Below are 26,875 nucleotides of genomic sequence, written 5' to 3' on the forward strand. Positions count from 1 at the left end.
GCATCCCCACTAGACCAAGGTATCTGCCAGGAGGACCCTGTTGTGCAGACCACGTGGCACCTCATTGTCCAGCTGAGGGACAAAGGTTTTGTTATGAGGTCCTGCATATCCACACACAGGGTTTTCCTTGCTCATTCATCCTATGCCATTTCACGGCTATGGAATCCTGTGGTTTCCAAGTTAACACTCACCCTTTAATCCTTGAAACCTTGGAAGTGGCAACCACCCTGAAAGTCATGTGCTATGTTTAGAGAACTTTTCTGAGGTGACTTGGGATACCACTGACCTCCCAGCTCTAAAAGGGCTTGTGGCTTTGCCCGCAGCAGTCTGACATGGTGGGATAAGTGCCGACTCCTTTAGGTGCATTAGGTATGGAGGGCTAGCAGTGTTCAGAGCAGAAGACTTCCTCCCTGCTTCCACAGGCTGTGGGCTAAGTTAGCCGAGGCTTCCTCAGGGCTGCACTTGTTTCTATTCCTCATGGTCACGGTGGCACGACTGACAGAGATGAAAAAGGAGTGGCTCCCCATTTGTTTCATGAAACGCTCCTGTATTTTTCTCCTCTGTTCTCATCAGAGGCCCGTTGGAGTATCATGTAAAGCTTCAAAGACAGGCGAACATGGGGGCAAACCTGCACCTCACAAAGCAAAAGGGCTGAACTGCAGGCGAGGGCACATATTCTCACCATCTCACCAGGATGGGATTGGGGTGGGTGGCATAGCCAGAGACCCAGTCCCTGACCCAGTACAGAGTAGAACCTAAAACAGCATGCCACTTGAAAAGTTAAGGAGTTCTCCTAAATGTCTCTAGATGCAGAGAGACTCTGGAACTGAAAGTGCAGTTGTCCTTGGAAGTCTTTCTATAATCCACGTAGTTATTCTTTGCTGATCAACGACAGTAAAGCTGATGCCACTTCTTATGATGAAGGAGGTTGTCTCCCTCGGGCACAAGGGTTCAAGCATTTCGACTCCTCATTACAGTGAGCCGTACAGGTTGCTGGTGACAACCAGTGTCTTGTTTCTCCCCGGAGAAAGGGGGGTCAGGAACTCCTTGTCTGAGTTTTCAGGCTTGGCCCACTTAGATGGTTCCAGAAGCCAGGATTTAACATAAATCAGTAAGGCAGATGGTGGGAGGCCCGGTTTAAGGGCGTGGCTGTTACTCAGCCCCAGTGATGGTGGCTTTTTGGGAATGTGAGCCCAACGTTGCCAGATCTTTTGAATTTTTCCAGCAGCAGCTGGAGTTCCAGGTTTTCATGATGGAGGACAACTCAGATTATATATGCACACATACCTCAAGTGCTTTTGAGGGTACATTGCTGACCAGTCCTAGAGTAGCCCCCTTTCCCTGTTTATTGCTCAAGTGAAAGAATCTTGTGAGCTTTTGGATGATTGGAAGCAAGCTGAGGTTGCACACGCACAGACTGCCCCAAAGATTCCGTCTGTTCTTCGTGTTTATTGTGATGGAATCCAAATGATAGAAGCTCGAGGTTAAAAAGTAGGGCATGACATCTGGTCTAGCTAATCCCTCCAAGGGTACCATTTGGGAACTTGGGATCTGAGTGAGATTCAGCAGGACTGCTGCTTATATGGTCTTTCCGTTGAGTAACACACTATACGGTGCTCCTTGGAGTTTTGTGGTCGGAAGCACACAACTGCACAACCATCCATGTTGGTTTAGTATCATAGAGGTTCCTTCTGCCAGTGTTGGGTGTTCTATGATGGACATACTTCCTCTTTCCTGTAGCCTATGGCCCCTAACCTTGGGGCTAGGTCCTTTTAATGCTTTCCCTTCTCCTGAAGTTCCCACCTCCCTTCTCTCCCCAAGCTGTGGCTTTCCCCAGATTCCTCCATACTTTGACCTGTAAAGTTGGGTAGAGATCACAGCTGTGCCCTTCCTCCTACTTACTTTCACTTTTGGGTTGGGGTGAGACTTAGAATGCCAAGAATGGTAGAGGAAGGAAAGGAAGTAAGGGTGGCCTTGACACCGGGTGGTGGCTTAAAATTTTTTTTCCCCTCTTTTAGTTTCTATGGAGATCTGAAAAAAATTTAGGTATCTCTACTGTAATATTTAATACTTGGCCACTAAGTCAACATATGAGACACTTCTCCCACATCTGCATAACTTGTAGGTCTTATTTTGCTAAGAGAGCATCTGTATACTTTGTGATTTCAACATGTATTACAAATTTGCCTGGGCACTACATATCAGTCAGGGTCCTGGAGAAATCAAATGTCATACCCTAATTGGATAATTTGTAGTGAGTTTGATAAAGGGATTATTTATGTGTGGAGCAGAATCACAGGCAGTTGTGCTGTATGCTGGGGCTAGAAACAGTGGGTTGTTTGTGGGGCTCTGTTAGCACTACCCTCAGTGGAGATACCAACTTGTGGAGCCAGGTTGTATAGAAGTGGCTAATGACAGGAGACTGCCAGCCTGTGGTGGCCCTGCAGAAGGAAAGCCAGAGGGATAAGTGTTCCAGCCTCCTTCTCCTGTCTACTGTCTGTTCGCTCCATTGACCAAACCCAACTGGAAACTTGTCAATATACATCATACAGGTCACAGGGTGGAAACGGTGGAGAGGGGGTCTGGAGAGGTGTATAGAAGCTATCGAGCACAGCATTTTAAAATATCAAGGACTTCCAGATAGAGTAATGAGATGCCAGTTTGATGTGGATTCAGGTGAGTGTAATTCTTAGTTTTAGTTTGAACAGACTAGTATGGAAATGCTATCTCAACAGAAGCACTTGAATAAACACTATTAAAGGAATGAAATACATGACAGAGGGTTAACCACAGGGTTGTTTATAAAATTCAACAAATATTTATTGAATCCTTACCATGTCCCTAGTATTGCGGTCATCTTATCTATGAACCATATTGGTATCACTGTAATAAAGGGCAGGATTAAATGATATTTATGTGAGGTTCAACTGGCGCTATCTTTCCTTTGTAAACTTGTTTGGATAAGAGATTGTCCATCTGCCCTTCATGTATTATGTAGAGTGATTCTTCCATATCAACGAACCTCTATACTGTTACTATTCTATAGGAGAATGGTTTCTAGGAGCACATAATCTTTTAACAGTTCAATTATTAATGTGCAAGTTTTAATTTATGGAACAAACATTAAAATTACACTTACAGTTACCTCCTTGTAAAATGGAGATTAAATGAGATAATGCATATATCTGACCCTTTGTAAGCTCTTAATGAAGGTGAACTGATTTGGAATAGAAGCGAAACTGCCAACCTCCCTACCCTGAAAATTCAATGTTTTCATGTTTCCTTATTCTCTTTTAAACCTTATTCTTGTGCCTATATAATTTGTGTATGTTAGGAGGCTTTTATTAGCAAGTGAAAGAAGCCCAAACTTCAGGTGGCATTGGGAGTGATTTCATCAGGACATTGTTTGCATTTCTTTGTCTCAAGAGGTCTACCCTTCTTCAGAAGGCTCCCTCAGGCTGGCTTTCTTCAGGGGATATAAAAGGCCCCTCCTGTTTCAGGCTTCACACCTACATACTGGATGTCCTGGTCAGCTTCGGCTGCCAGAACCAAATAGCACAACCATGGGAATTTATTTCTCACCATTCTAGAGACTGCAAGTCCAAGATCAAGGTGTCAGCAGAGTCAATATCTGGTGAGGGTGCTCTCCTTGGGTGCAGACTGCTGCCTTCTCTTTGTTCTCACATGGCTTTTTCTTGCTGCCTGTGGGTGGAGAGAGAGAGGAAGCAAGCTCCTTGGTGTCTGTTCTTGTAAGGGCACTAATCCCATTAAGGGCACCCCACCCTCATGACCTCCTATAAACCTAATTACCAACTGAAGGCCATATCTTCCAATGTAATCCCATTGGGGGTTAGGACTTCATGTGAATTTGGGGGTGGGGGATGCAGTTCAGTCCATAGCACTGGACTTGCCAGACAGGTCTTCTCCCCCAGCTGTCAAACAAAAGCTCTGTCTTCACTTTGATTGGACTAGACGAAACCAGTCATTACAGATAGGGAATGCCACAAACTGATTAGCTGGGTTTCTGCCCACAACTGATAGAATCATTGTAACAAAGGGAGGGAGGATGAGATGATTTGGACTGGCTTGCATTGGGGGTGGGGGAAGTTATGCTGAAGCAGCATGGCTGCCACCCAAGGCAGGAAGGGAGGCGTCAGCAGCATACCCTACATTTAACTCATCTGTTCCCCTATTGTTGGAGATTCGGCTTGTTTTCAGTGATTCCTGTTCTATAACATAACTAAATTGAATTTCAAAATTTCGCATGAAAGTGCATTAATGTTAGGTTCTCAGAAGTTTTGTCTGACATGCTCAGCAGTGGTTACTGCTTAATGGACAAAAACTAGTACTACTGAAACAAAGTTTTCCAAAAAATCAATATTACTACAACTGTGAAGCCCTTGCCTTCCATCTAGTCTCGCCATAATGAAATTCAGTCGCGGCATGATTTTTGAGCTGCCTTTCTCAGGTCACATTGTTCTACAGAATGTGTTAGTGGGTTAGTGTCAAAGCTCAAGGCTGTAACCTTTTGTTCCCTCCTGGAAGCAAAGGATATTTTAAAAATTAATTATTTATGGATTCTCAAATGATGAATTAGGTCATTGGGGTTGGGTTTGCCACAATTAAGACTGATATTTACTTATATTGAGGAAACTGGATTGTAATCCTTAAGTCTGATTTTTTGTCATCCCATTTTCAATATTTCATTATTATACATAGTTATCTAAACAACACATTGAAACTCAGCCTCTGCTAATGATCAATGTCATGCTAGATACTCTGGAAAATAAAAATGTGTGAAGACTACTGTCTAGGTGGGGGAAGAAGACTAATCACATGGAAATGTTGACCAAAACAACCCCATCCAGAGTGTGTGATAAAAGAAGATTGGAACAATAGAAATTTAGAAAAGATCCCAGTGGGTTGAACTTTCATGGGGGCTTCATGGTGGAAGTGGCACTTGAACTGGGCTTTGAAGGATGGATATGCAGGTTCTGGTAGGAAAAAGAATCTGGGAAGGGCATTTACCAAAGGGTGAGAATAAGTGCTGGCATGCTGTGCTGGGATCCCTGAGAAGTCAAACTGGAGTGGCAATCGTGTGTGGGGGAGAGGTGGGACAGCGGGGAGATGGGTAGTTAGTTGTTCTTTCCTGTATCTTCTCCAACTGGATTTCCTCCCATTCTAAAACATCTTTTGGGGGGGCTTTAAATTGCTTTAAAAAGGCAACAATATGTGAAACGTGAAGGTTGGAATCATTTTAGAGTCCTTGTGCTCAGTGGACACGATCTTAGGAGAAGGTCTCATCGGGTGACAACCTACTTTCAGTTTTTGTTTATTCCTTGGATATTTTTTATGAGTTTATAGGCACATCTCAATAAAGAATGTAAATGGCACCTCCTCTCTTCTAGTTGAGGTGGCGGGGGGGGGGGTGTCTCTGTCCTCTGCTGATATTTAGTCCAGAGTATAACTGAAAAAACATGAAGACTACAGGGCAGAAAATGATGGAAATTGAAACCAGAAACTAAATGCAGGAGTGGAGGGCAGGTGGATTCTGACAAGTTAAGAAATTAAAACAGTTCCATTGATTGTAAAGTAAACCTATAGTTACAGGTTAAATTAAAACTGATATTTTCATTGTCAGTATTTAGGTGGAGTTAAACTTTGGGAATATTAAGACATGATACATTTATATTGATTCTTCCAATTGGCTTTCCTTAAAGCATAATAAAATGTTATATGCATACATGTGTATATATATAAGTAGATGTTTTCCAACATTGTTAGAAAATGAATTTTAATTTACTGAAGAATCATCTTTCATGCTTATTGCTTGAAATTTTGAACTTACATTTTTTTTAAACTAATGTCTGGAGATGTCTATAATCACATCTTGAAAATTTTCTTAAAAGTGGCAATATATGTGTCTGCGTCTAAGGCACGCCACAATGACTCTGGTTCAATGTTATTGCTTTGGGTTCTTTGATTTACTGTCCAATGGAATGCCAAGTCTGGTTATATGCTAAACAAATGAATGGTCAATAGAATTTATTCTCCTAAAATTTTTGTTGGGTTTATATGAAGACTGGCATCTGAGTAGTCATTGGAAGTAAAGTATTTTGTGAGGAAAAATGGCTCAGTGTTCCACCTGATAGGAAAACAGGCAATTGTTCTCAGCATTTAAAATAGGTGAAACTTTTCTATACTCATCTTGACTGTGACATGTTCCATTTACACAAATGTAATTCAGTTAACTGTTAGTTTATTTATATATTTGTAGTTTTTAACCTGTAATAATTCTGATGTAGTTAAATTGCCAAACGTTATTTTGGGAGTTGATGCCTTAGGCCTTTTTCTAAGGTGCCTGCTTTTCCCCTAATCCTCAAATTTTTCTCAATCCTAGCCCTTAAGGCTCTCTTGCTCCCTGCTTCTCTCCTTCTTCTGACTCAGCTCATTATTATGAGCTCACCTTTGGCTTCTTTAGCAATGTGGTGGTTATGAATGTACATTTAGGAGTCTAATCCAGTTGCATCACTTAGTTGCTGTGTGATCTTGGATAAGTTACTTAACCTTTCTGTTTCTCCATCAGTGAAGTGGAATCCTAATAGAATCAATCTTACTTTTGAAGAGTAAGTGAGATAATGCTTGTGAAGTGCCCAGCACTGTGACTGACCCCATAGTAAGCATGTGTTAAGGTAGGCTAGTTGTGTTATTGTAACAATCAACACAGGATTTAAGTATCTTTAAAACACACACGTTTATTTTTCATTCACCTGATGTTGGCTGTGGGTCTGGGAGACTCTTCCAAGGAAGGGTTGGCTCAATGGTAAAGGCTGATTCGACCTCGTGGCCCCTCCATCTCAACACATACTTCTGTGATCGATGATGTAGGTGGAGGCGAGTGGAGGGTCTCACTGTCTGTCAAGTGCTTGGGCCCAGAAATGACACATATCATTGCCCCTTAGAACCAATTGGCCAGAACTAGTCACGGGACCCAAAGTTAAAAGAAGCAAAGATGTAATCTTCCCATGTGCCCAGAAGGGGATGAGCCCCGCACTCGATGTCACCGTAGATAAAGAAAATGTCACAGTACACAGTGCAGCTGTATACCAGGCACATGTCCTCCGGGAAGTTGGCTGATGTTGGAGCCACAGAAGTTTGAAGTTTTACATTAGGCCTTAAAGAGACCTTATGTTTTTCATTTGTCCTCAGAATTAAGGGTTCCGGATGGCCTGGGTAGTCTAAAATAATGGCCCAAATTTAGAATAAGGCTGATATTTCATAGAAAATACATGAAGGATAAAATGAGATGATTTGTAGTGGTTCTGAGAGATTTGGTGCTGGTAATGAGGGTGCGGGTGTGACGATTATTTACCTAAATCCCACGTGGTGTGGTTCACTAAGGACATGGATCTGGTATTTTGATCTTTCCCTTAGCGTTATTTTCCCAAGGGAGGGTTTGGCACTGCTATTGATGGAGAGGTTGGAAAGACAGCCCAGTGCATCTTTGGACCTGTGAACTGGGAGAAGTCCCTGCGCCCCGATGGTTGGATCAATCCTCCATCACACCAGCACTGACAGTTAAACAAAGTACAAAATAACCCATGGACGTAGAGTCAGGTTTCCCATTCCAACAGGACTGGCCCCAGCAGTCAGCAGTTAGCCGTGCGCCACTAATGGGGGCTAGCCGAAGAACCTCATTCCCTGTGTGTCACTAATAATCCTGTTCGTCAGGGCTGGGTCCACTAGACTGCTTTTGGGGTGATACGAAAGGAACTGGCATTTCTTTGAAATGTTGAAACTTTTTGGTGTGGAGTGGAGAAGTCCCTTTGTCAACGCTGATTTTATTTGGAGCAAAGGTGTCAAGAGTGTGAATATTCCTTATCAGCTCAGGGAAAGGAATCATTGAACATGGAGGACTGGAACACAATTGCCATAGAAAACGAGATTCCTTGATTTTTAACATCAACTCCTATAATAACTTGCTGTGAGAACTTGGGCATGTCACGTAATTTTGTTGGACCTATTTCTTTTATTAAAAAAAGAATAAATGCTACACTACCTACTTTGGAAGTTTAACGGGAAAAGCAGATGAGAAAAATGCAGCCCCTTAAAAAGCATGAAGGTAGTGGAATGGATATTTTTCTTGTTACAAAGAAAAATATTTTATTATACAATTTTGGAAAATATGAATATGGGTAAGTAAAATTTCAACATGAAAATCTTAAAACCAAACAAAATGCCACCACATAGAGATAATGGCTGTTAATGAATGGGTGTATGTCTTTCCAAGAGTATTATAATCTACTCTTTCTATATAAAGTACGTTTTGAACATCTTTTTGTTTTGCTACGTGTTTTAAATGGATGTGTGGTATTCCACCGAATGAAGATAAATTGTAAAACCAGTGTCCAGTTTACAGTCATTTTAGGTTATCTTCCGTTCGCCTGGCTCTAGTGGCTATTTAGAACTTCCCCTTGTCCACTGCCTATCAGCTACGTGGTCAGGGTAGGATTTCTCTTCTCCCTCCCCACCCCAAATCAGCCCTGCTTGGTGTAAACTAACCAAGGTGGCCCCATGCCCTTTTGCCACAGGTATTGGTTCAGGAGCAAGCAAGGAACCTAAGTTAATTCCGCTGGAATGAAGCTCAGTACTATGTTCTATGTGTTCTATGGCTAGGGAAAGTGGAAAAAATTCCTCTCCTCTAACAGCTGCAGCCCTTAAAAAAAAAGGCATGTGGAAGCCAAGTTAAGAACAAAGTCTGCACATGGAGGAAGGCAGAACTGGGAGAACTGGCAGAGAAGTCCAGGTAGAACCATGGTGGAAACTCGAACTACTACTGAACTTTTCAGTAGGTGAACCGGCAGACTCCCTGTATTACTGAGCTCAGTTTGAGTTGAGGTTCCTGTTACTTGAAACCAAAAGCATCCTAGTTGACACATCCATTTAAAACAGCACTGCAACAAGCATACCCAGTTAAATCTTTGTGCCCATTCATGACTTTTTCCTTTGCCTATATTTTAGTGGAATTGTGAAATTAGGGTGTGCGTGTTTGGCCAGATTCCCTTGAATTCCTTTTTACAGTTTTTATGTTCCCACTGGCTTTGATGTGCTTTCACTGCCACAGTAGGTACCTGGGACTCTTCTGGGGAAAACTGCACTTGGGCTACTGGAGTTTGTCTGAACACCTGGAGAAACTGAAGTGCCTGAAGGTTGACTGTGGTGCCTGCAAATCACTCTGGTGTAGCCCTTAGCCAGTGACAGGTAGGTGAAGGGGTAGGAAAGCCTAGCTCCTTGGCCGCAGCTCTGAGGCACAACTTGCACTTCAGAGTGGTGGAACTACCCTCTGCAGGACCTGCTGGCCATATATCTTTGCGTGGCTTCATCTCGTCTCTGTCCTGCTTCCCCCCTCCCCTTGCCAGTCTCCCTGGGAACACGTGCACGAATCCTCATCTTAGGGTCTGCTTCTGCGGGATGCAATCAAAGCCAGCTTGTGAACGATCTTCAGGTTTCTGATGGCACATACATTTAATGTAAATGATTAAGGGCTAGCACGACTGCTAGTCAGATGGGACATTACGATGGTCTGGCTGGTGACATTGGATCTCAGGTACCTTGGGAGGTAGATGAAAAAAGGAAGAGGCTTCACAGCTTCTGACAGTGGTTTGCCGAACACACGTGAGTGCAATTTTGAAACTGGCTTTGGATCGCTGAATGAATGTGTCAGCTCTTCCTTTGGGAAACTGAATATTATCCTGTCTAACAGAGCTCAATATTATGGTCTTTTTTTTTTTTTGCTGAAGTCTAAATCCCCTTCATTTAATACCATCCCATTTTCCTTAATTATAGTCTATTGTACCATCCTAAAAACTCTTTATACTTGGTCCTAACGATTCTCGTTTGATAAAAGACAGGCTGCTCTTACATTGGAAAATGCATGAGTTACCCTGCAGAAGAGAGTGATGGGGAGGAGGATAATGACATATAAAGCCCTGCGAGGGGGCTCTTCCGGAAGGCATCTCCAGTCCCCATGTGCTTGGGTTGGTAACATTAGTGCTGTCTTTGAGTCCTCTCTACCCTTCACAATTATCTTCTCTTCGTCCTTCCAAAGTCCCTCATGTCCTGTCCTTGCATTTCCATTGTGATCACGTGCTTTGGTCCAAGTTCACACCATTTATTGGGAACTGAATTGTATCCCCCCTGCCCCCGCCAATTCCTGTGTTAAAGCCCTCACCTCTAATGTGACTGTATTAGGAAATAAGGTCTTTAAGGAGGTAATTAAGGTTAAATAAGGTCATAATGGTTAGGCCCTAATCAGACTGAACTAGTGTCCTTATAAGAAGATAGAGACATCAGCGACCTCTCTCTGTCCATGCACACACACAGGTAAGACCATGTGAGGACTCAGTGAGAAGGCAGCTGTCTGCAAGCCAGGAAGAGAGGCCTCAGAAGAAAGCAACTCTGCTGGCACCTTGACTTTAGACTGCAGAATTCCAGAACTGTGAGAAAGTAAATTTCTGTTAAGCCTCCAGTCTCTAGTATTCTATTATGGCAGCCCAAGCAGATTAATGCACCTTTCTATGTTGGTTTTTTTCCCCAGGAGAACAGTACCTATAACAGTAGACTAGCATCCTGGTCCCCAGGTCATTTTGGTTCAGTTAAATTCTTAAAGCAGCACTTACATCTTACCTCACACTGAAATAAATCCTTTTGTAGCACGTAAGTGGCACAGAGTGGAGCTTAAAAGGTTTAGCGGGCCATCATGCTCTCTCTAACCCACCCCTCGAACCTGCCTTATAGCATCTTCTTTGCTTCCCAGTCCAAACCCTGTGTTCCAGTCTTTTCCCTGTCCCCCATTTATAGTGCCCACTCCTTCCTTGCCCAGTTGGAATTTTCTCTAGCTTCCGTGTCGACTATCCAAACCCCATCTGTTCTTTAGGGTCATCCTAATCCTTACATCTTTGGGGCCTCTTCTCAACTTTCCAGCCAACCCCTGCATCACTCTGGTACTTCCTGCCCTTGCAGAAATTTAACAGAAAGAGAGGAGGGGATTGAAGGCACTGTGCCTAAGATCTCAGGTGGATGAGATTCTTCCCTGCAGGCCAAGTGTTGGGCTGTAAATAATACCTTCAGGGCCTAAACTGAGAATAGAGGGATAGAAAGTGATTTGACTTTGGTGTATGTATGTGTTTATACCCATATATGTGAAGTCTGTGTTCTTGGAGTAGAGGCCCATTCATTTAGAGAAAAAAGCCTGCTCCACATTCCCCATCTGGAACTAGAAATTTGTCCTTAATGAGACACGTGTATAACAAAGGTTATAGATTAAGACTGACCTGAAGAGAGCACACTGACTTTCGTCTCAACATGTCACACGTCAAAGACAGCTAGAAGTGGAAGAAACCAAGAAATCAAGCGTGGGATTGCCCAAACTGCAGTCAGTTACTAACCACGTTAATAAATTTTTTAAACCTTATTCACATTGCATCAAAGGGATGCTTTGATGCACGCTGAGGTCTTCTCAGCAAAGCTCATGGGAATTTGGTATATGAGGATCCACACTAGCGATCCATTTCATCAGTGTCAATACTTCTGGACAGTTTGGGTGGAAAGGACAATTCCTGAAGGTGAGATACCTTCACCATGTATACTAGCATTGGGTCTTGCTTGTGTGTGTGTCAACAATTTCAGCCTTGCTGTAGCAATAATAGCTAAGATACTGTAGAGCTGAGAGGCTATTTAAGTATTTATAGATATATACATAAAATAAAAGCACCTAACTTTTTTCTCCCTATTGCTTAATTTCCACAGCGGTGTACACACCACACTTTAGGAAACAGTGATGTAGTCCAATTTGTCTTCTCATTTGAAGATGAGAAATGAAGGTCTGGAGACCTTTCATTGCTCAAGGTCATTCGAGTGTTTAAGGGCAGGATGCTGGGGTTCCTGACTTCCAGGGAACCTAACTTTTCTCTGAAATTATACTGCCACTTAATCTCTTAGCAGTACATAATACAAATATTGGTGACCTCATGGCATGCCAGCCCTTGGGTGAAATGGAGGTCTGTGATTGGCTCTCCTCTTAAACTTTTAAGAAATGGGAGTCTAGGGAAAAAAACCCAAAACAGTCATGCAAAGACTCACTGGGCTGGAAGGGAGCCAGTGGTCATCTAGCTCAGTGCTGGGCGGAACCCTGGATTGTCCAAGGAGGGTCTTGGAGACCTCTTTGCAGGCCAAGAAGTCAAGGCATAAGGGAGAATCAGGCAGGTTTGCTTCTGTGTCTTCATGTTATTTTCATGTAAGATAGCACTGAAAATTTCAGAAGTAACACTGTAAAAGTGCTGTGCTTGTCCATTTTCATCTTATAGGTAATGATATGAAGGCTCAAAGGGGGATCATGTTTTTCTAGTTAATAACAGACAACATTACTCATCCAGCATTCCTATAGCTTAAAAAAGCAATAGAGGCAAGTGGGTCCATGAACGTGGGTTTTGTGGTCACGCAGATTTGAACTTGAATCCCAGCAGGGCTTGAATGGAGTTTTTCTCTCCAAATTAGGCAAATTGTTTCTTCAAGACTCATGGAGCGGTCAGTGTTCTTATAGGGGAGTGAGGTAAAAGCATTTTCCTCACCATATCCTGCCCCAGACATGTTATCTGTTAGGAAGGAAGGAAGGAAAAATGGGAGGGATATATGGAGAAAGAGGGAGGAAACAAAGGTGGCAGAGAGCATTCCTAAAAGTCCTCCATGTTACTTCCGCTGTGCTTCCACACGCTCCTTGGGACCTCGCTTGCCAACAGAAATGTTGATTAAGCACTCTGGTTCTTATGTATTTTCTGCATTGGGAACACTTACAGTTAGGTTTCAGGGCTCTGAACTCCCCAAACTGGGGAACTTGTCATTAAAAGGTCCTTTTAAAAAGCACAAGTGCCCCAAAGTTTAATGGCATTAGATTTTGTCAATGATTTCTTGAATATGACACCGAAGACACAGGCAACAAAAGGAAAATAGAGAAATTGGACTTCATGAAAATTTTTAAAAATCTGTGCATCAAGACACTATCAACAGAGGAAAAGGGCAATCACAGAATGAGAGGAGATGTTTGGAAATCATATATCTGATAAGGGATTAATATCTAGAGTGTACAGAGAACTCCTAAAACTCAACCACAAAGCAAACAACCTGGTTAAAAAATGGGCAAAGGACTTGATTAGACATTTCTGCTAAGAAGATACATAAATGGCCCATAAACACATCAAAAGATGCTCAGCATCACCGATCATTAGGAAAATGCAAATCAAGACTATAGTGAGATACCACCTTACACACATTAGGGTGGCTACTATGAAAACAAAAAATAACAAGGGTTGATGAGGACGTAGGAAATTGGAACCCTGTGCACTACTGGTGAGAATGTAAAATGGTAGAGCCATTGTGCAAAATATTATGGTGGTTCCTCAAAATTAAAAGTAGGATTACCATATGATCCAATTCCACTTCTGGGTATATACCCAACATAATTGAAAGCAGGTTTTCCAGGATACTTTGTATACCTAGGTTCATAGCAGCATTGTTCACAATGACTAAACTGTGGAAGCAACCCAACTGCCCACTGACAGATGACTAGATAAGCAAAACGGGGTGTATACACAACAGAATATTATTCAGCCTTAAAGAGGAAGTTCTGACACAGGCTACAACATGGATGAATCTTGAGGACATGATGCTAACCTATCAGTCGCAGAAAGACAGATGCTGTCAATTCCACTTGTATGAGGCACCGAGAGTGGTCAAGTTCATACAGACAGAAAGTCGAATGGTGGGTGCTGGGGGCTGGGAGTAGGGGTTGCTGGAGGGCAGAGAGTTCCAGTTTTTCCAGAAGAAAAGAGTTCTGGAGATTGGCTGCCGCACAACGTGAATGTCCTGAACGTTTCTAAACTCTACACTCATAAATGATACGATGATACAATTTTATGTGCATTTCACTACAATTAAAAACCAAACATGAACTTCCCTGGTGGCACAGTGGTTAAGAATCCGGGGGCTTCCCTGGTGGCGCAGTGGTAGAGAATCTGCCTGCCAGTGCAGGGGACACGGGTTCGAGCCCTGGTCTGGGAAGATCCCACATGCCGCGGAGCAACTAGGCCCGTGAGCCACAACTACTGAACCTGCGCGTCTGGAGCCTGTGCTCCGCAACAAGAGAGGCCACGATCGTGAGAGGCCCCCACACTGCGATGAAGAGTGGACCCTGCACGCTGCAACTAGAGAAAGCCTTCACACAGAAATGAAGACCTAACACAGCCAAAAATAAATAAATAAATTTATAGAAAAAGAATCCGCCTGCCAATGCAGGGGACACGGGTTCAAGCCCTGGTCTGGGAAGATCCCACATGCTGCGGAGAAACTAAGCCCGTGCGTCACAACTACTGAGCCTGTGCTCTAGAGCCTGCGAGCCACAACTACTGAAGCCCATGTGCCACAACTACTGAAGCCCGTGTGCCACAACTACTGAAGTTCATGCACCTAGAGCCCGTGCTCCTCAACAAGAGAAGCCACCTCAGTGAGAAGCCCGCGCACCGCAACGAGGAGTAGCCCCCGCTCGCCGCAACTAGAGAAAGCCCGCGTGCAGCAACGAAGACCCAACGCAGCCAAAAATAAATAAATAAATAAATTTAAAAATTAATTTAAAAAATTATTTAAAAAAAAAACCACCAAACACAAGTGCCCCTCGGAGACACAGTAAATATTTTTGTCGTTCACAGTTAGAGTTGCCTCATTGTCAGGGTGCTAGTCTTCAGTCAACTAGCTGAGAACAGTTACGGAGGGGATGGGAACTTCCATGAAAGAGCTTCTGAAGCTAAGTAGCCTGGTCCATTTCCTAATTTCTTCAGCGAATATCTGAGTGCTTGCTGGAGCCGGGCACTGTACTTGGTCCTCGAGATAGACAGCTGTGAAAATGTTATACAGAGATCCTTGCAATTTGGGAGTGAGAGGTGGGGTAGGGAAGGACCCCCAAATAAAAGCATGGAAGTTTTTAGCGTGTTACCAGATGATGCAGGTTACAGGAACAATAAAGCATCAAAGGGAAAGAAGGCTACCCTAATTAGAAGGGGACATGTGGACAGACCGGAGGGAGCAGCCCCTGTAGATACAGAGAGAAAGAACATTCTAGGCAGAGAGAATAGTAAGTGCGGGAGGCTATGGGGAGGGAGCTGCTAGGAACAGCCAGGGATAGCGCGCCAGTGTGTCTGGAAGGGCTTGAGGGAAGGGGAGGGACAGTGTGTGTGTGTGTGTGTGTGTGTGTGTGTGTGTGTGTGTGTGTGTGTGAGAGAGAGAGAGAGAGAGAGAGGGATGGGGAGGGGGAGAGAGGGAGAAGACTGCTTTTATGGGGATCCAGATGGGAGCCTCTGAAGGGTTTTGAGCTCCAAGTGACACGATCAGACTTGGGACTTACCAGGATCACCGTGACCGCTGTACCTAGAACAAATTGAATGGGAAGGGGCAAAGCAGGAAAACGCATTTGGAGAGGGTGCACAGAAGGGGAGAGCAGGGCTGGTGGGACCTGAGGGGAGAGGTTTTCTGTCTCTTGCAGGGTGCCGGGTAGGGTTTAGTCTGGGTGTGGCCGCCCCGCTCCCCGTCTGCAGCACTCTGCCCTCCTCACCTCCTGTAAACGGAGGCTAAGTGCATCCTTGAGGCTCTCCTAGAGAGTTGATGGCCTGCCTGGGACGGTCCTGAGTCACAGCCCCTTGGCTGTAACCAGCTCCACGGATGCTCCTGTCCTGAGCATTAACCTCCCTCAGGGGGAGTCCTCATTCTCCAGGGAGGAAATGGGTATCTCGCAGCTGCGGGCTCTTAACTCCTGTAAAGCTGCAGGACAAATGACTTCGCTGAACGTGCTTCATGCAGGGAGGAGTGGGTAATATCAGAAAAGGGAATAAAACTTTTCAAAACTCCGAACCAGGGGATTGCAGAGAAACTTGCTGTCTTCTCTCTTGGCTGTGTGTGTGTGAATCGAGGAAGGAGAGGGCGGGCACCGACTTGGGTCTCGGTTTGCCCCCGCAGACCATTCTTCCAGGGCAAGTTTTTCTTAGCGTCACTCGATTTCCTGAATTGGGAGAATGAATACCCAGTGTAGAAAAGGGGGAAGAAAAGCGTGTTAGTTAGCATGAAATATGGTCATCTGATGACTTGTCCATTATGTATTTGAGGAAGCAGAGATTCTGAAGACCTTCACCTACTCAAGGAGAGGAAATTGCCTCTGTCTAGACCAGGACCTCTTACCTTTGCCACTGGTGACATCTTGTGTCTGATAATTCTTTGCTGTGGGGCTGTCCTGGGCATTGTAGGATACTCCTACAGTATCCCTGGCCTCTGCCCAGTAGATGCCAGTAGTCCTTCCCCAGCTGTGACAAGCAGAAATGTCTCCTGAAATTGTCAATTGTCCTGGGGTTGGGGAGCTGGGAGGAGGGGTGCAGAGTTGCTCTGGGTTGAGAGCCCCTGACCCAGGCTCAGCAGGCACATGGGTGAAGTCAGGACTGTGTATGTCATGTCCTCTCTGGCTAACAATAATCGATGAAGTTAAAACTAATAGTGGCTTCTGCTTGGTCACTGGGACAGCAGAGCATTCACTGTTCTGCCTTGAGAGAACAATTTTCCTGTGTTTTAACTAATAAGGCCCTCGTGATGGCTGGATTCTGGGCACCCCAACTAATAAGCGTGCCTATGAGGCAAAGAAACCAAAACCAACGTCCTCCCTGATTGCCAGGGAGGGGGCATGTTTTCTTTCCTCTCCCTCTCCTGGATCCATGCAGTAATTAGCCAAAGTAAAATGAATATTAGCTCATGCTTAATTGCCTTTACAGTGTACTCGCCAGCACTGATGCAGTAGTGCTAAACCAAATTTTTTTAAAATAAATTTTTCAAAATTTATTTATTTTTATTTTTGGCTGCCTTAGGCCTTTGTTGCTGCGCACGGGCTTTCTCTAGTTGCGGCGAGCGGGGGCTACTCTTTGTTGCGGTTCGCGGGCTTCTCATTGGGTGGCTTCTCTTGTTGCAGAGCACGGGCTTTAGGCACGTGGGCTTCAGTAGTTGTGGCACTCGGGCTCAGTAGTTGTGGCTCGTGGGCTCTAGAGCGCAGGCTCCGTAGTTGTGGCGCACGGGCTTAGTTGCTCCGCGGCATGTGGGATCTTCCCGGACCAGGGCTCGAACCCATGTCCCCTGCACTGGCAGGTGGATTCTTAACCACTACGCCACCAGGGAAGCCCCTAAACAATTATTTTTTGAACTTTATGGCTTTAAATAATCCTTGGCTCTGAAATTCCCTGTACCCCTCAGCTAGGTAGCCACAGGCCCCTCTGCCCTAAATCCTTTTCTTATACTTTGTAGCTTTTTAAGCAAGTCCCCTCTTTAGGAAGACATAATCCCTTCTCTGTAGAAAACATGAAAGACCTGAACAAATCAAGATTTCTCCATGGAGAATTTAGCTAATCCTGTGCTTAGCTCCTAACAAGGAAATCCATCTCTCCACCAAGCACGCCATTACCCGGACTAATGCCTGACTTGAATAACAAGCAAGTTATTGTGCTTTTAATTGTACCCTGCTCAGTCACAAAGCACGTGTGAGAGAGGAATGTGCCCAGCTTCTCCAGGAGAAACAGGTCAGGCCTCTAATCCTCCTTTGCTGTTGCTTTCCCCTCCCCCTTTCCAATCCTTTCTCTTCCCAGCAAAGCAGAGGGAGCAAAAAGAGACAGCTAAATTATGTTTAAAATGGAAGAGTCTAAAAGAAGAAAAACGGTGGTCAGTACTGACTTGGGAGAGGATGAATTATCTATCCATAGCCTCTGCAGTGTGGCTCATTTGAGGACAATCAGTGTTCTCATCGGCTTGCTGGAGGGCGATATCTGTGAGCCTAAACCAGGTTTTCTCAGCCTCAGCACGACTGCTGGGTGGGGTTGGATGCTTCTTTGCTGTGGGCCTGTCCTGTGATGGAAGGACTTTTAGCCTCCGCTAAGCTATGACCATCCTAAGTGTCCCAAGACACTTTCAAATGTCTCCTGGGTGCAAAATTGCCCCTGGTTGAGAACCATGGCCCCAAGCCCTTCCATACCGGGATGTACTTGCTCTCTCTCCCCCCCGTACACAAAACCCAAGAAAATCATGGTTCCTGTGTTAAAACTGGGGAGATCAACGTGCTCTTCATGTAGGTAGAATGAGCGGAAAGGAAAAAGACACTGACTTGTGTGTAGTCAGGAGACAGAGTGGGAACCCCCTCAATGCCAAGACTGAAAAGAGTCTTAGGATGTGGGTGTGTTTCTGGCTCCCTCTGGGAAGTGGCAATGCCCCTGGTTGAGCAAGCCAACTTTCGAACACCTCTACCCTGTGCACTTTGGAATCGGGCTTGCTGTGGGCGAGATGAGGAGTGATGGCGAGGCTGCAGAGATGAAGGCGCCTGTGAAGGTGCTGACTGTCTCCTCCCACACTACTTGGGACAGGGGAGAACTACCCAGCTTCACAGAGATACCCATTGCTCAGACAATGACAATCCTGTCTTGGACCTAAACATCGGGATGAAAGAGGGCTACTGACAAGACAGACGCTGTGCAAGCATGGGGTTGCACTTTCATTACAGACATTGAGGCAAACATTTCACTCCTGGTGATATAAAGAGACGTCCCTATTTTTAGGAACTTACAAGAAACATTATTGCTTGTCCTTACCGGCCAGAAGGAAAAGGGGGAGAACGAGCACACTGCAGTGAGCCCCAATCTCCACTAGATGACAGTGTACATCTTCCTCAGAAGCCAGGCAGGCAGCGCTCAGGGCAGCTCATTGGCCTAAGCAAGACAAGGGCCGCTCTTCTTTTGGGAGACAGGCGTCTCCTCTCATTGTCGGCACAAACAGCCCCAAACAATTGCACTGACCACACAGCTCTAAGCCATGTTCCAGGGCACTGCCGTCTGTTGAGGAGTGAATGCTGGGAAAATGAACCACGCTGCTTATTTGCTTGATTGGGGGGAAAAATAAGATCTCAAGTGACAGTGGGTGTAATTTATTTTTCCAACAAGAATAGGGGCAAAGCCATTTCATTCCCCCACCCCCCACCAACTGCTACCATAAATGAAGGCAATTATCTAATTAGTCCCGAATTACTAACTGGCAAGGTAAAGACCTGCTGGAAATCAAGCTTAAGTGGGGCGTCTGGAGAAAGGGATGTGATTTCTGTGGGAGGAGGGGAGGGGTAGGGCGGGGTGGGAGGGGCGGGAGGGGAGGCCGGCCTGAAGCCCATTGTGAGGCCCTGGGCCCCTGTGGTCTGGGGCCTGTGCTGGCCCTGACCCTGGGAGTAAAAGAGGCTCAGTGATGTCTTCAGGCCATTCATTTTGTGCAGGCGAATGACTTTCTAAACTGAAGGAAAAAGAACCTGTTGGAGAAAACCTATCCATGAGTTTCTCTGAAAATGCTACAGATGGAGATGAACTGGCTTGGGAAGGAGAGCACAGCCCTGTGGCGCCTGGACACCCCGCTGCTGGGTGGACCCCCCCAGGAAGGTTCTAGCATGGAAATGACAGGCAGTTCTGAAACCAAGTTGGGCTTTACGTCATTAAGAAATCCCCCAAAGGAATGGAATAAAGGCCTCATTTCACACTTTGGGTTTTGCATGTGTCCTGAGGAAGCGCCTCTTCCCCAGCTGAGACAGCGCGCTGTCCCCGTGACCCAGTGAGTGGCTCTCGTCATGCGAGGAAAGCAAAACAACAGCGGGGTGGGTGAGCGCCCAGAGCTGCCCCTCAAAGGCTCCGCAAATTCCAGTCGCAATTGATTTGTTCAGGGATGACTTCTTGCGTTCTAGTTAGATGTGACTTTAATCGGAGTGCTTTCCTAAGACGATTTATCACAACTGCGAACCGTCAGTTTGCACAGCTGCTGCTTTTTTAGGGAAACACACAGGCTCGGGAGGCGGAGGAGCCGCCGCGGGTTCCTCTCTTCCCCACGGAACGGCCCGCGGGCCCCTCGCCCACCAGAAACGTGTGCGCCTCGTCCTCAGAGGCCGCCGCTCCGGTGCTCGGGCTCCTCTGTTATTTCTGGCTGCTGAACAGCCCTCTCCTCTCTCCTGGGAGAGGCAGCTGGTTTCCTTTTGGGGCGCTCCCCTTCTCCCCGTCTCAGCTCCTGCAGCGGAGACGACACTGCCCCTCTCTCTTTGCACGCTGTGGGCTGGGTGTGCAACCCGGCTCGGGCCACAGTCCCCCACTGTCCACCCCCACCCCCCGACCCCGCTCGGCGCCCACGACTGGCTGTTAGGTTGCCAGAGTCAACAGAGCGACCACAGGCGGCAAAGCCCACGCGGGGCGCCCAGTTAAAGCTGAACCTCAGATGAAAACCACGACTTTTAAGGGTGTCTTCAGTATTGCCTGCAACATACTTCTACTAAAAAAATTACTGTTTATCTGAAGTTCAGCTTTAACGAGGCAGGCATCCTGTATTGTGTCTGGCAACCTTCTTGGTTCTAAAGAGAATGTCCAGAGCAGGTCAAATTGGAATCAGCCTAGGACTTTTAACTGGGGCTTTGGGGAAAAAATACTTAAAAGGTATCTGTTGGGACTGCTAGGCTGGTAGGATTCATGCTTGCAACTGCTGGGAGCCAGCTTTGCTATCATGTGGGGAGAGCTGCTTGAATTAGAAGCCAACACCACAGAGAGCAGACCTGTTTCATTTGAACAGGTGGATCCAGCCGTTCTTGAAGCTGGCCCCGTGGGCGGTGGAGGTCAGGGTGCTGATGGCCAGGAGGGATAATAATTTTCTACCCCTCAAATCTGGGAAGTGAAAACAGCAGGGCTGAATGTGCCCACGGGGCCTGGCTTCTGTTCAGCTGGAAGAGTGGTGAATGGCTATTGGGTGACAAAAACAGTCGGTCTACTATATTCTTACTTTGTTTGCTAATTGTGTTGCTGCATGTAAACTCTTTGTTCTGCTGCATTAGCTCTTGTTCATGACATCGTGTCTGGAGACAGGGTCTGATAGACTTACATGTGGACTTGGAGACTTAAATTTCAAATCTGCCTCTGCCTGGTTGAGTGGCTTTAGGGTCCTCATAACCTCTACAGAGTTGAGTTTCTAGATCTGAAAACTAAGGACAGAGGTTATCTTAATCCATTTGGGCTGCTATAACAAAATACCAGAGTCTGGGTAGCTTATGAACAACAGAAATTTATTTCTTATAGTTCTGGAGGCTGGAAGTCTAAGATCAGGGTGTGAGCAGATTCACTGTCTGGTGAGTATCCTCTTCCTGGGTCACAGTTGGCGTGTTTTCTCTGTAACCTCCCATGGCAGAAAAGTCGTGGGACCTCTGTGGGGTCTCTTTTATGAGGGCACTAATTTTGTTCATGAGGGCTCTACCCTCATGACCTTATCACCTCCCAAATGCCACACCTCCTGATACCATCACCTTGGGGGTTAGGATTTCAACATATGAATTTTGGGGGAGGCAAATGTTAAATATATAGCAGAGGTACTTTCCCCATAGGATGGGGGAAAGGGAAAGTATGTAAGCACCTGTCACAGGGCCTGGTGTGGAGCAGGTGCCCCATACAGATGTTATTACAAAATATTGAGTATAGTTCCCTGTGCCATAGAGGAGATCCTTGTTGTATCTATTCTATGCCTTCCTTGAATGACCGTAGCACTTGTCGTCTGTATCATTTTTATGTCTGTGGTTGCTTTGTGACTGAAAATGAAAATTTTCTATTTGTTCATGTCCTGGCCCTTCCTTAAAAATATGTTCATTTATCTATTTCATATTTATTGACTACATCTTAGACACCGTGTTAACGGCTGGTTCTAGATGTTAGTAAAATATAGACCTTCCTGCTCAAAAGATCACAGCATTTGTGGGAAAACAAAAAAAATGAACAACCTATGTCTCAAAGAGCTTTGTACTTCCCAAAGAGAACACACCTAATAGGTACAATAAATATATGTATCATATGTAAATGTATAAATAGTTAATGGGATTAAAAACTAGAGATAACAGCTTTTCGATTCTGAGGAAATGATAATTATATTTCACCAGGAGCTCAATACCACTCTGAGAATGAGGGCTTAACCCCCGACCTGACTCACTGCATCGCTTTCCTATATAAAAATACACAAGTCTGTACATACGCTCTAGAAAAGTGCTTATCTGGCCTGAATTTCAGATAGCAAGAAGAAAAATTCAAGAGGTTCAGAGAAGCATCCAGAAGCTCAGATGATTATCTGGCACTAATACAACTTGCTTGACAGGAAAATAGAGCTGTAAATCTCACAAAATTAGATGATCTTTTAAGAATTTCAAAACCTCCTGCTATTAATTGGAAATCCTAGAACAATAGCTTCTTTTAAACTATACTGATAATATGCTTTACAGCTTAATATTCAGAAGCCTACGTTTTGGCTAAGTGAGCTTCAGGAAGGAAGGAAACTTGTGGTTTAGTTCCATTTACTTTGGAACCGCTGGTTCCAAACATCTACTTCTATGCACAGTCATCTTATCATCTGTAAAATGGAGGCAACTCTAAGAAAACATAGTTACAGAGATGTTGCACAGCTTCATGTGTCATTGTCTTCATTTGTTTCAGAAAGCCAATAACATCTAAGCTACTACTGCAAAAAGTGCAATGTTATTTGGGGTCATCTAGTGCAGCTCTGTCAAAGTAAAGGAAATGGACCTAGTATGACTATAATTTTCCCAAGAGGACACAATTATTTTATGGTAAATATGGGACAAAAACCCTGATCTCTTTGATCCCATTCCATTGTTCTTTCATTGGGTTCTGAACAACCCAGAGAAATAAAACTCCTGTGTGCTGTGTCACTGGTACAGGACTTGGCAAGATTAGAATTGGAGCACTACATATTAAGAAGTATCTGGGAAATTCTTCAAACTAATTGGGATATATACCAGGTACATAGAGAACAGTATGTTTTCTAAAGATGATTCTGTGGAATGAACAGAACTGGTAACTGAAGGTGTGTGTGTGCTGCAGTTCCAAACAGGATGGGTGAATTCTTGTTTTCTGGTACCTTGAAAACTCCACCTCAACATACACATTAAAATAAAATTAACATATGAACTGGGTCATATTTAATTCTGCATTCTTTTGTACATCAGCAAAATATTCCATATATCATTTAAGTTGTCACTCACTTTTTAACTTGATTTTCAATTTCTAAGAGTCTTTCCAAGCACAAAACAGAGGTTGGAAAATGGTATATGGGAAGCTGCAGAGATGAAATAAGCTTATTTCATTCGGCATAAAGATGAATATCCAAACAACTTCTTCATAGCTGAAAGTGTCCAAATCTACTGTCTTCATTTTGTAATCAAGGCTTCCGGAAAAATATGCTCACGGATTCCTAATTACCCAAATGCCCCATATCTGTTTCAGTAAGTATCATTATACATTATGGAAATTTTTCTCAGTGACAGAGAAAGACATCCTGGCTGAACATCCCCCTGCCCGTGACACAGAGATGATGGTCTCAAGCTACCTTGAAGGCGTTGGAGCCCACTTTATCCGTTACTAATATTAATGGAGGACAAAACTTAATATTCTGTTCGCTCTGTATTTGTTAAATCACTTCTTCCCTTCATTAAACTGGATGGACCATAATTGAGTCTGTAGTGTGTGTATCATTGGAAACTGAACAAATTTTTGTTGGTTTTATTAATGTCATAGGTTTCTAGGGAGGGTCTACTCAATAACTAAGCCTAGTTTCACAGTTACAAATAAATTATGATGTAACTTTCAATAAATTAAGCTCATCATAAAGGAAGGATACTGATAGTTGCTACTACCCCTTCCTTGAGGGGCTCTTGTAAAGCACTAAATAAAGTAACAGAGGTGTATATGTATGCATATATTTTCAATGATATTTGTACACACTTAAAAAGAACTCTACAGAATGCATTATAAAAACCTTGATGCTGTGTGTCCCTAGTTCCCAGCTCTCCCATTAAAACTACTTAAATGAACACAATCTTATCTATTAGGATAGCTATCAGAGTACTCCAAATACTACTTCTTGCAATACACTGTCCCAAACATTTGCCTTCCTCTTCCCATTAGTCCTCAATTCAGAAGCCCCGAAGATTTGTTCATTAATTTATGAACACATTTCTTCATTCAGCCAAGAAAATTTATTGATCCCTTACCAAATTTCAGGCACCATTCTTCAGTATGATTTATAGGCATGTTCAGGAAACACAGCAGTGATTAACACAGATGAATATACCCTCTCTCGAGCTGAGGGGGGAGACAAAAGTAAATAAGCAAATATAAAATCGTAAGTATAAATATGTAAATAAAAATTAAATAAATGGATAGAATAGTATATCAGGTAAGTGCTGGAGAAAAACAGCAAGCAAGGAAAGGAGATGGAGATTGTTAGCTGGTAGGAGGAGGCTGCGATCTGAAACTAAGTGATCAATGAGGGCTTTCTGGGGAAGATAAAATTTAAGAGGGAACTTAAGGTTGTGAGAGGGAGCAAGGTGCATATCTGGGAAGTGAATAGTACAAGCAGAGGGAACAGTCAGATGGAAGGGCAATGAGGCAAGAGTGGGCTTGGAGTATCCAAGGAGGAGAAAGGATGTCAGTGTGTGGAAAACAGAGGGAGCAAAGCGGAGAGGAGAAGGAAACAGTCAGAGAGGAAACAGAGGCCCAGATTTCTAGGGCTGTGGAGGCACTTTGAGGACTTTGCTTTTCCTGTGAAGAAGCCACTGAAGAGACTTGAGTGACATGATCTGACCTATGTTTTAATAGGATCTCTCTGGATGCCATGTTGATTAGAGAATGTAGGAGAATAAGGACAAGCCCCAGAAGACCAACAGTTGATTCAAAGAAGTGATTTACTCAAAAATGCGCCTCCTCCTCAGTGAGGACGCAGAGCAGGGATCGGCAAATACTGGCCACAAATCAATTCAGGCGCTCAGCCTGGATCTGTGTGACTGTGAGCTAATAATGGTTCTCACGTTTCGAAAGGTTGTTGAAGAAGAAAGGGGAGGAGAAGTTACAGAAACTGTATATGGCCCACAAAGCCTAAGACATTTAAAATCCAGAAAATGCTTTCCAACACCTGATGGAAGGCATCTGGCTGGTAGGAGGTCCTCAGCAAAATTTGGAAGAGGAATACATGAGTCAATTAGTTCCTGAAAACATTGTAAAGTGATAGGTGTCAAGAAACATTTATGCCTTCACCCTTAACCTTCACAAATGATGCCATTTCCATTGAGCTATTGAAAAATATATTCTGGCTTTCAACACAATAAACCAGAAGGCATTTTCTCACATAAGCAAGGTCGTAAACAACTGTCAGCTAAAGTTGAAATAGCAACAAATCAAATAATAACAAAAAGCATTTTTATAGATTTTTAAACCTTACAAAGCAATTTCATACTCATTATCTAATTTAATCCTCAAAGCAATGCCATGAGATAGTTATTATTTTCCCATTAGAAATGACCACATATTAAATCCTTAGTGATTGCTCAAGAAAAGCTGAAATCTTGAGTGTTACATCTATTAATGCCAAGGTTGGGTTTTTTTCCATGGGAACATTGGATGCTAAAATCAACAGGGATTTTCAGCTCAAGATGGCAGACTAGGAAACCTTTACTTTCTGTTCCTCCTGAAACCATATTTAACTAAAACTGCAGAAATACCAAAATTAAGCAACCAATAAAAGCCAAGACACTGTGGAAGTCATCAACCACAGAAAGATTTCAACACATTTCGAGAAGGCAAACAATGAAATGGAGGAACCATGAATAAAATAATTAAGAAAAGACTACCCTAAGTAGAGTCTGCACAAAGCCAGTCAGCTTTTGCTGAACTCTGGTTATAGTAAAGGGCAGAGGAAAGAAGAGGGGCTGAAAACAAGGAGACAAAAATCATTTTAGGAACAAAAGTTCATTTAATGAGCTCCAGGGAACACTCAGCCTGCTGCCATACTAACTCATGAATTACAATGGATTGTTGGTAAGCAAGACAAGAAAACAGGGAACAAACAAAACAAAAATCAAGACATTGTTTCTTACTGAACTCTTCTCAAATGAGATCAAGGAATTATGGTTCAATGCCACAGCTGTAAATCATTTCTGCTCCTGGAGAGGTTAGAAAGGGCTTATAATATTTACCCCCTTTTTTCAGACAGAATTTAGGTCGGAGCAAAACCTTTTGTGTCCTCAAACCTCAAAGTTTATTGGGGATGGAAGTCCAAATTAGCTGTCACATATCATAAAAAGAATCTCATGGGCAGAGGGTCAAACTAATTTTGGAATATATGAATTATGCCCAGTGTTATTTTCAATAGATTTTAAACTAATATATATAAATAAATTTTTACTGATCTATATGACTCTGGGTTCTGAAACTTCTACATGTCACATGCGTGATACATAACACACAATGTCAGTCCCAGGAGAGAGAAAACACTCCAATGAAGCAAGCAAAAGAAACAAGTTTCAAACAAGGTAAAGTGATGTGTAGACCAGGACTTTTCAATTCTTTCCTGTCATGCTGAAGCTTCCAGCTCCTGAATAACAACACGTTTCCCTCGCCCTAGACACCCAAGAGTGTGTCTCCTCTCTTGGGCACAAGAATCGCTAGAGTTACATATGTGTAGTAAACAGTGGACCCAGCTGGCATACAATGACCAAATTGTGTTGATCGTACTTTAAACCAATACATTGCTCCACGATGAAGTTGCAATAAATGATATATTTGCTTTCCAGACATGGATGAGATGCCTTACTGGATATACTCCAGGAAGGCCAGAGAAACTGGAATAATTAACTGGTGAATTTCTTTCCGGATAGCCCATGATTTATCTAGAATATAATCTTTACATA

At 43.9% G+C, this 26,875-nt stretch overlaps 1 long non-coding RNA gene across 1 annotated transcript in view; it reads left to right on the forward strand.

Moving 5' to 3' along the window:
* The window catches only part of LOC309628565, a 111,652-nt gene that overhangs the window by 46,847 nt on the left and 37,930 nt on the right, over positions 1-26,875 (forward strand). The window lies entirely within an intron of this gene.

Source organism: Balaenoptera borealis (genome assembly GCF_965194805.1).
Source record: "Balaenoptera borealis genome assembly, chromosome: 1".
Taxonomy (NCBI): Eukaryota; Metazoa; Chordata; class Mammalia; order Artiodactyla; family Balaenopteridae; genus Balaenoptera; species Balaenoptera borealis.